Source organism: Phoenix dactylifera, chromosome 18 (genome assembly GCF_051530095.1).
Source record: "Phoenix dactylifera cultivar Ajwa chromosome 18, Ajwa_hap1_PhDact_Kaust_v1.1, whole genome shotgun sequence".
Classification (NCBI taxonomy): Eukaryota; Viridiplantae; Streptophyta; class Magnoliopsida; order Arecales; family Arecaceae; genus Phoenix; species Phoenix dactylifera.
In genome coordinates, this window is record NC_143207.1 from 2966038 (window position 1) to 2977301 (window position 11264).

Below are 11264 nucleotides of genomic sequence, written 5' to 3' on the forward strand. Positions count from 1 at the left end.
TGAATTGGGAGTGGGCTTTTTGAAGGCACTATATGAGTTAAGAGCATTTGCCTGTTCAGCCTTAATGTTGGGTAAACTAGGACAACACTCCACTAGATGCTCAGAACTATTACACAAGATACATAAACTATGTGACTCGTGATCCACTTTCATGATGGGATTTAACTCTTTATATGAACTCGGACTAGTGGAAACAGTGAAAGCATCAAACTTTTTGCTTAAGTTGTTCATTCCAGTCACCAGATTGGACATGACATTTTTTAGTTCTGAGTCTGCTTTCATTTCATAATTATCCGGTTTTCTAGACCCGAACTCATCTATATTTGTTTCCTCACCATAGCTACTCCAATTTTGGGCGTTCTCGGCTAAGTCAACAAGAAATTCATAGGCTTGATCCGGGGTTTGGTTCATGAACCTACCCTTGTGCATGGACTCAATCATGTTTCTATGTGCCGGAGTTAGTCTTTTATAAAAGAAATGTACAAGATCAGCCTTGTCAAGCCCATGGTGCGGGCACTTGACTAACAGATCATGGAATCTTTCCCAAAGTTGGAAAAATTCCTCCTCAGATTTTTCTCTAAAAGTTCTGATGGCATCCTTAATTTTTTCAGTTTTTACCATGGGATAGAACTTAGCCATGAACTTCCTAGACAACTGTTCCCATGATGTGATGGAATTTGAAGCAAGGGAATACAGCCATGCAGCAGCACGATCTTCTAAAGTCATGGGAAAAATCTTAATTTAATACCCTCTTCATCTAAGTTTTGATTTCTAAATGTTTGACAGATTGTCAAAAACTTGTTTAGATGAATATAGGGTTGTTCACTCTCGAACCCATGAAACTTGGGTAACATGTTTATTGTTGCAGCCCGAATCTCGAATTGGGCTGCATTATTAATTGGTAATACTATGCAAGTAGGGGGACTAGCAGACGCGGGTGCGAACAACTCATTCAAAGTTCTAATGTGTTCACCCATTGTAGAGATTGACAGTTGGTTTACAGTTCGCAAGTTGTGATGTAAAGTTTTGTCAATCTCAGGATCAAATGGGGTTAACTTATCCCTTAATGACCTTCTACCATGCATACATTATCAACTATTCATTAGGTTTGTCTCCTACAATGAACGAAATCCTAAGAGAAGAGAAGGGCTAGACACAGATGACCACAACCAACACCACACAACAATTTGACCCTATTAGTCTTAGAACTAAGTGAGGTTTAGTAGCTTCTTAAATCTAGTTGCACAGAGATGTATTAGGTTAAAAAGTTCCTGAAATTCTCTCCTAGATTAGACAGCTCCTAATCTCCCTTTCAGATTAAGCTTGAGCTTACCAGTTAAGCAATCCAGTAATCAGTGACCAGGAAAGTCTCGGGGTGTGTGGTGGTGCCAGAAGGGATACACCAATACCACAATACCCGTAACAGTTCTCACTGTTGTAAAACTTTCCTAGACATCACCAATTACTAAATTCTCACTGGAGTGGCTTTCAGCCGCTTCTTTCCAAGAGCCTAATTGAGCTCGAAAACCCTAAGGCCAACGTCTAATTTGATTTTAATTTAATTTGGCTTAGGATAAGTATGCAAGGTGGTGATTTTTGGGCTAAGGACAGGTAATGACTTCCCGACCTTATCTTTTTAATGGGTTTTGCCCTTAATTACTTTATGCAAATGCTTAATACTAAATGCAGCAAATAATCAATATTTTTTTAAAGTTTATGCAATGTCATTAGGTTGTACTGATTAAATGAGCAAGCAATTTTTTTTTTCTTTTATTTTTTTTAGCAATAACTTGAATGTAAACTAAACACAATCCTTATGCGTCAGTCAATCTCCGAATGCCCGTTGAATAAGCTCTGGAGATTACTCCGTGAGGAGCCCCAATAAAGGTATGATAACCTCGGAGGATTGCACCTTATCAATTACTAGCAAAAATAATATTTTTTTGAATTTTTTAATTTAATTAATTTTTTTTTAACTTTTTTTTTTGAATTTCAAATTTCGAATCACAGAATTCAAATTTTGAATTTAAATTTTTGAATTTTTGAATTTTTGAATTTTGAAATATATTTTTTTTCATTTTTTTTGAATTTTTTTTTTGAATTTCAAATTTCAGAATTTAATAACTACGAAATTATTAACTGAAAATAATAAAAATAAAAACTTACTACCGGAGTGCGTTCACTCCGGGCATCCAAAATCCAATTTGATCTTCGTGATCGTTCTTGCTTCTCGATTTGCCTCCCCGGCAACGGCGCCAAAATTCTGTTCGTCCTTTCCTGTCTACCTAAAAATATGCTAGACAGATCGTTGTTAGAATCGACGAACAAAGTTTAAATTTAATTCTACTCTTACCTTTCCTACTCGAAGAATAGCGGTTGTAAGAGGTCGATACATAGGGAGGCGATTGGAGTTGCATAAAAATTAGAACGTTCACTCGGATTTGAAATCGATTTTTGAATGATAAAAGGAAAACATTATTTTGAGGATGTTGAATGTTTTCTAATTGAAATTAACTAAAAGATAGGTACTTAGATTCGAAAAGCATGTATTTAATTAATCAAAAAAAAGAGTTTTGGCATAAATTAAAATAGACGACACTAAGAAGATTGAAGCCTGAAACATAAATTTCATAAAAGAAAATTAAATATATTGCATCAAAGAAAAATTAAAAGATTGCATAAAAAAATAGAAATTAATTTGAATCTAGAACAGGGATTGCATGAAAGAAAATTGATGGATTTCATAAAAGGGAAAACTGATTACAAATAAAAATGGAGATTAGAGGCCTAATTCTCCTTCTATTTTGCAAATCAAATAAAGAAAGAAAAATAAAAAAAAACAAATTACTTCTCTTTTCCCTCTCTCTCTCTTTCTCACGGTGGAACATAAAATACTAATTCCCCTTTTTTTTTCTTTCTTCTTCCCAAAAGAATAGAGCATCCCCTGTTCTTTTCTTTCTCTCTTCTCTCCCAAGCCGATGGCCTCCCTCCTCCCTGGTTCTTAGCCTCCACCGAGCACACCTCTCTTCTCTTCCTCCTTCTCCTTTTATAGCCGCGGACGGGCGCTTGATGCGGAAGGGAGATGGCAGACGCGGTGAGGATGCGGGTAGGAGTCGATCACGGAATGCTTGCAGTCGGACGCGGGGATCACGGGATGCTGTGATCACGGCTTGAAATCGGAAGGGAGGAGATGCAGTGGGCGGACGGGATGCTTGCAGCGCGTGAAGAACGCGGGCGTTGCTGGCACGGTGGCTGGCATGGAAGGTGGCGACGCGGATCCGGGCTTGACGGCTGGCAGCGACTGTGAGATCACGGCTGGGATCTGCCTTGCTGGGAGGCTGCTGGGTTTCCGGATCGCGGAAGGAAGGCGGGGATCACGGGATGGGCGCACAGCTGGGATTGGGTCGCGGGGATCTTGAATCCGGGAGAGGGGATTCCGGGCGTTGCTGGCACGGTGGCTGGCACGGTGAAAGCGGAAGGAGGAGACGCGCGCTGAGGAGGAGGGGCTGCAGTCTTGATCGTGGAAGAGCTGCGGGAGTGCATCACGGGATGGATCGCGGAGAATGCGGACGGCCTGGAATCGGAAGGTGGGAACTGAATGCGGAAGGAGCTGATGGTGATCCGTGGACGGCTGGGAGGAGAAACGGGCATTGCTTCATCACGGAAGATCTGGATGTTGTGGGACCGCTGGAAGCATGATCGACGGGGTGGCTTGGAGGAGCTGATCTGCCGTGGATCCGGGAAGAGTTGGACTTGAATTGAGCTTGGGCTGCTGCGCATTGGACTCAAACCCAATGTTATTGGGTCTTTTGGACTCCTTGCACTCAAACACAAATACAATGTTAATTAATTAATTTTATTATTAAAAATTAACTATAATACTAATTATGGTGGTACGATGATTGCACTTTTGTGCTCTCATCACACCCCCCAACTAGCTTATTGCTAGTCTCTAGCAATTTAGTGCGAAAATAAGAGTGCAAAAGTGTTATTTATTATTTAAATATACTAAGATAAATACTCACTTTCGTAGAGCATCACGATTGCACTTAGCATGTGCAACAAGCCGTTAAACCCCTAGGTTACCCTAGCGGACGAGTGTTGTCTCGTAAGGGTTTACAGTGAAGTTACCCACAAACTTCATTAGTCAGGGATTTCCAAATTTTAACTCGAAATTTGAACAAGTATTACTGTATGAAACTAGAATTGCAAGGACAATAGAGACTTGTTGTTATCATATTTAAACAGACTCTAACTTAAATTTCATTACACCCCATCTATCTGCTAACAAGTCAAGAATGTAGTGAGGTGCAAGATAGTATCATATAAATGAGTGGCTTTTACTTTACTTCCAACATGATTACTTTAGTTTTCAAGACTTTCTAGAGTTAAATGGTAATGAACACCCCGGATTTATTTATTCATTTTTTTTTTCAGACTGAAGTGCTAAGAAGAATGACTTGTGCAATATCTAGCCTTATTAAGCTTTCTAGCTAACCCATGTAGCGAGTGTTAGGCCAATGACTCCCGATCCAGATGGCTCAGGGCACTAGGTGTAGAGACACCCTAACAGGCTTAATAACTCAGGTTAACTAGGCTTCAAGGCCAAATTAGTCACTCAGAGTTTAATCTCAATCATCCTCACCTTTTTACGCGAACACTCGCTGCTTGCCAGACAGGAGGCCCGGTTACTCAGTGAGAAGACTTAAATTAAACTCATTATTTTATTTTATTTTATCTCTCTTTTTTTTTCTTCTTTTTTTTTTTTTTTGGTTAGGCTAGGGTGTTCATCACACATATAACTCTAAATTATCCCAAAAATTAAAAGTATTCATATTAGTCGTAAGTTTACATACCCCACTATTCATGTGCTTACGTGTATGTGCTAACTCATCTTGTATCATGTTAGCAGAAGATAGGTGGGATGAAAACTTAAGCTAGAACTGCTATCATATTTCTTAACTCAAAGCTATTGTCAGAGCAATTCATAGTTTGTACAGCCAAAAAGATTAGAGTTTGAGTTAAAAATTTGAAATTCCTTTTTTTTAATTATTTTTTGAAATTTTAATATTTTTTTTAATTTTTTTTTAATTGCATAAAAAAATCAAAAATATTCTCTCCTTTTTTTTTTTCAAAAATATTCTCACCCCCATACCTAAATCTAACATTGTCCTCAATGTTAAAGAAAATTTAAAGCAGTAAGAGGACAGAGGAGAAGGTACCTGATATGGGCGGGTAAATTGGGGCAAAATACCCCCAAACCTGCATTTTTTTTTTTTTGAGAATATTTACATGTTGGGTTGCCTCCCAAGAGCGCTAAGTTTTATGTCTTCAGCCAGACAATTCTAATTCATTCATGATAAACAGGGTTGGTCAGAAGTGTCTCCTCAACTTCTGGACTCAGATATTCAAGGATGATAAGGAACTCATCCTTATCTCTTAAGGAATTAAAATGGAGGAGGGATTTCGGCCCCTCCTCTCATGTTTTTCCTTGGCTTTCATGGCAGCAAACCTCCCCTCCCATTCCTCCTTTCAGCCGCAAGAACAAGGGAAGAAAACAAAGGGTGGCGTGGCCTCCTTCCTCCTCTTCTATTGGTTCTAGCGCAAGGAAAAGAAAAGGTTGCGAAGAGCCTTGTTTTCTTCTTCCTAGATCCCTCCTTCTTCTTCCTCCTCTCAAAGAAATCAAAGGTTGATTCAAAGGAGAGGACTTCAGCCATCTAAAGCCATCTCTGTAAGGGAGCTGGCACCCCGGGGAGATCCAAAGGCTTCGATCGAATCACTACTTCGTGTGGATACCTGTAGAGGCCGGACGTGTGTGCGGCTTCCACTGAACCTTCATCAAATACCACATAAATCAGATTTCGGAGACCATCTACCCGCACAAGGTGAAGATCTGATCTTCTTAATCATAATTTTAAAATGATTTAATAAGAATTTAATCCTGATCTATTTACAAAAGGTTTTAAAATATGTTCATGCGATGAACGGGATATGCACATGTCTTTCCGTTGCGTATCTGAAATTTTTTTTGAATTTTTAGCGGCATGTGACAGATCCTAACAGTGGTATCAGAGCCAGGTTATGTAGATTAAGATTAGGATTAAATTTTTGAAGGTATTTTAGATCTGAAATTTAAGGGATTATGCTTGCTGAAATTTATGTATGCAGAATTTTCAACTTGCTGATTTTTCTGCATACTAATTTTTAGATGCTTAGATTAATGATTCTAATGCTTTGATAATGTGATTACAAATATTTAGAATCAAATCTAGCATGATCAGCAAGTCATGAGAAGGAATAATCAATTAAATTACAGATCTGAAAATAATTTTTATGCATGTGATGCGTATGGTGATGATCATGGATGGACCCTTTGAATGTACTAAAATGTTCTGCGATGTTCTGTGATGCATGTAATTTTAATTTTTCAGATGCCTGCGTGCATCTTAAATTCATGTATTAAAGACCTGTGTGTCTCATTAAAAAGGGTTGTAATTTATTATTTTTATTTTTATTTAATTTTTAAAGCTATCTGGGATGTAATCTGTGATATGTGTTGCACGTCGATGGTTGATCGATATGTACATCAACAAGCTCAACATGCGTGGATCGAGATCAAGGGTTGATTGGAGATGGATCAAGAAGTTGATCACAATTGGACCTAAGGGATCAAGATCAAGTCAAGAGTTGAAGATGATCTAACCAATTGACGTGCATATGCTTGTAAAATGATCCCATCCTGGATCCATGATCATCACCATTTAATTTTATTTTTGATAAATGCCTGGATGTTTAATGTTTATGCGGGTAGATTTATATTTGCATGAGATGTGAATACGCGATCAAGTGAGACCTAATTATAAACCTCCCTAATCAGTCGAGGGTGAACCAACATGATTTAGTTATATTAGATTAATTGATCTAATTGGTGTCTAGGCAAGCCTAAAAGGTGGTTACTTAATTAGGACCTTACTCTCCGAGTAAGGGGAGCCTCCCACCTGCTTACCTGGCCAATTGTTCGATTACCTCTTATGAAGAACTCAAGTTGCAAACACTAAGACATGATTATGCAATATTAAGTCCATAGGTCTTCCACCGTAGTAGAGCTACTAAGGTCTTTCCGGTGTTGATTTGTCTTGGCTGGACATAGTGGGCAAGTTGCATCGGGGGACTGGACCTCTCTATTAGACATGAGATGTTGTGGGGTAAAGGTGGGGTTGGGCACCAATAACTATTAGGTGAGAACCCAATGACGACTTTATTTCTGCGGTTATACGGTGGGTCTGACTTAACTAAGTAATGGGGCCAATAACTGTTAGGTGAGATCTTCATCACTTAGAGACCAAGTACCACTGCAATTTGCTTAAGAAGCATTGTACAAGAGTTGTACACTCATCCATTTATATGTCACCAATAACTGTTAGATGAGGCGGCATATAAATCGGTGAGAACGCAGTACCCACTAGAAATCCTAGTTGCGTAGGATTTTCGTTTCTCCATCAGGGGAGTATGAGAGATTCGAGAAAATAGTGGGAGCATATTTGTTTTAAAAGTTCCTAGAACAAATTAAGTTCAAGTACAAAGTCTAACTAGAATCTTTACTCTCTACAGATTACAATGTCAGCTTCGAACCCTTTGACCCGTATCCTTGAGACCAACCGACTGACCGGAACCAATTCAAAGACTGGCTTAGAAACCTAAAAATTGTTCTGAATTGTGAGAAATTAGGGTATGTACTCGAGAATGACATTCCCAGGTTACAAGCACGTCCTACTGATGATCAGCGTGAGACGCATCAAAAGTGGACAGATGATGATATTAGGGTCAAGTGCTACATCATGGCATCCATGACTAATGAACTTCAATGTCAGCATGAGAACATGAAGACTGCTAGGGAAATACTGGCTCACCTGCAAGAGTTGTATGGTGAGCAAAGCCGTACTGCACGCTTTGAAGTGTCCAAGAGGCTCTTCAAGGCAAAAATGCGCGAGGGGCAGTCTGTCCACGATCACTGTTTAACTATGATCAAGGACCTAAAGGAGCTTGAGAAGCTCGGTATGACCATGTATAAGGAACTGCAGATAAATCTGAATCCCTTCCTGATTCATTTGGGCAGTTTATAGTAAACTACCATATGAATAAAATTGAATGCACTAAGACCGAACTATTGAAAATGTTGGTAACTGCTGAGGGGGCCTTGAAAGGTTCAAGAGGCTCTGTTCTGGCTGCTGAGCTGACTTCTGGTTCCAAGAGAAAGTCTACTTGGAAGAAAAAAAAGCCTGTAAAGAAGCAGAAGAAAGACAAGAAGCCAAAGAAGGAAGTTCACAAGAAAAAGACTAATGACAAGGGAAAATATTTCCACTACAACGTCGACGACCACTGGAAAAGGAACTGCCCTTCATACCTTGAGAGCCTGAAGAACAAAAAGACAGACACACCTTCTGAAGGTATATTAGACTTGCTCGTAATTGAAACTATCTTACAGTTTCTTCTACTTCTAGTTGGGTTATAGATTCTGGTTCTAGTGCTCATTTGTGCACTACTATGTAGGGTCTAAAGAAAAGTAGGAGGTCGGCGGAAGGTGCAGTAACCCTTCGGGTTGGCAATGGGGCAAGAGTTGCTGCTGTAGCTGTGGGCACCTATCCTCTGCGATTACCGTCTAGATTTAGTTTATTGCTTAAAGACTATTATTATGTCCCTGCTGCTAGCAGGAATTTGATTTCTGTTTCATGTTTAGCACAGGATGGTCATGTTTTGACATTTGACAAAGACTACTGTTCTATTTATTTCAGAAATAAATTAGTTGCACGTGGTTTCATGATCGATGGTCTCTATCACTTGCATATTATGTGTCTGTAAATGTGTCTGAGCAAGTAGTGAATGCCATAGGATCTAAAAGATCCAGAGATGAGATAAACCAGAAGTCAATGGGTCGAGAAGCCCATTTTTTTAAGGAAAAATAGCTAGATTGCCCTTTGTAGGACATGGGGAGAGGACCACTGAAATACTTATCCTGGTACACACTGATGTGTGTGGCCCATGTGATGTGTCAGCCAGGGATCGTTATTCGTACTTCATTACCTTTACCGATGACTATTCACGATATGGGTATGTGTATCTTATGAGATACAAATCTGAATCTTTTGAAAAGTTCAAAGAATTCAGAAATGAAGTAGAAAAACAGACTGGAAAAACTCTTAAGGTTCTTCGATCAGATCGAGGAGGAGAATACCTTAGTAGGGAACTATCTCAAAGAGAATGGCATAGTCTCACAATGGACGCCTTCGGGTACACCTCAACTCAACGGGGTGTCAGAAAGGAGGAATCGGACTCTATTGGATATGGTCCGATCCATGATGAGCTTCACAGATCTGCCTATGTTTCTTGGGTGAGATGCCTTATTATCCGCGATTTATTTATTGAATAGAGTTCTCTCTAAATCCGTTCCTACCACACCGTATGAGATATGGTATGGTAAGAAGTCGAGTCTTGGTCATCTCAAGATTTGGGGATGTCCTGCCCACGTCAAGCGACAACAGGCGGACAAGTTAGAGCCTAGGACTATAAGTGCTCGTTTCATAGGATATCCTAAAGAGTCATTAGGATACAATTTTTACGTCTCTGAGGATCACAATGTGTTTGTGAGCCGACATGCCATCTTCTTGGAAAAATAGTTTATCCTTGATAGAGGCAGTGGGAGGAAAATTGAGCTTGAAGAGAGAGTCTCTGAAAAGCAACGAGTAATGGATCCTATAGAACCTATTCATATAGAGCCAATACACATAGTACCTCCTCCACCCCGTAGATCAAGTAGGATCTCCCATCCTCCTGACAGATACTTAGGTATACTAGTAGAGGACACCGAGAAAATATTTTTCATGGGAGATAGGGAACATGTACAGGATCCCAATACCTACAACGAGGCGATATCTGATATCGATTCCGAGAAATGGCTGGAAGCCATGAAGTCAGAGATAGACTCCATGTATTCCAACCAAGTCTGGACCTTAGTAGATCCACTAAAAGGTATAGTACCTATTGGATGCAAATGGATCTATAAAAGAAAAATAGGTTCGGATGGAAAGGTAGAGACCTATAAGGCAAGGCTAGTGGCGAAAGGGTATAGTCAGCGCGAAGGCATTGACTATCAAGAGACATTTTCACCTGTAACCATGCTGAAATCCATTCGAACATTGCTTGCCATTGCAGCATTTCATGATTATGAAATATGGCAGATGGATGTGAAAACTACTTTTCTGAATGGATATCTCGATGAAGATATTTATATGGAGCAGCCTTTGGGTTTCACTTCCAGTGATGGTGATCACAAGGTCTGCAAGCTGCAAAGGTCCATCTTTGGACTAAAGCAAGCATCTCGGAGTTGGAACACTCGTTTTAATGATGCGATCAAATCGTTTGATTTCATCAAGAACGAAGAGGAACCGTGTGTTTACAAGAAAGTTAGTGGGAGTGCTGTCGTGTTCCTCGTACTGTACGTGGACGACATCCTCCTAATTGGGAATGATATTCCTATGCTAACCTCGGTCAAGGTCTGGTTATCAAAAGAATTCTCCATGAAAGACCTTGGGGAAGCATCCTACATTTTGAGGATTAAGGTCTATAGAGATAGATCTAAAAGGATGCTTGGCCTATCATAGAAGATGTACATAGAGGAGGTACTGAAGAGGTTCAGTATGGAAAACTCCAAGAGGGGTCTATTACCCCTAAGGCATGGGATTCATCTCTCCAAGAAGATGTGCCCCAACACATCTGAAGAGATTCAACGCATGAGCAGGATTCCTTATGCTTCTGCAATAGGAAGCCTCATGTATGCCATGCTGTGTACACGACCTGATATAGCTCTTGCTGTGAGTGTTACTAGCAGATATCAGTTGAATCCAGGCGAAGAGCACTGGACAGCTATGAAGAACATTCTTAAGTACTTGAGAAGAACTAAAGATTTGTTCTTAGTTTTTGGAGGATTATCAGAGTTAAAAGTAGAAGGATACACAGATTAAGACTTAATGACTGATATTGATGATAGAAAGTCTACATCTGAATATGTGTTCTTGTGCAATGGTGGTACGGTAAATTGGAAGAGTTCCAAACAACCGATCATTGCTGATTCTACCATGGAAGCTGAGTATATCGCCGCCTCTGAAGCTGCAAAGGAAGCCTTCTGGTTCAAAAAATTCATTGCAGAGCTAGATGTAATGCGATCAGATGTCATCATACTCTACTGCGATAATAATGGCGCCATAGCT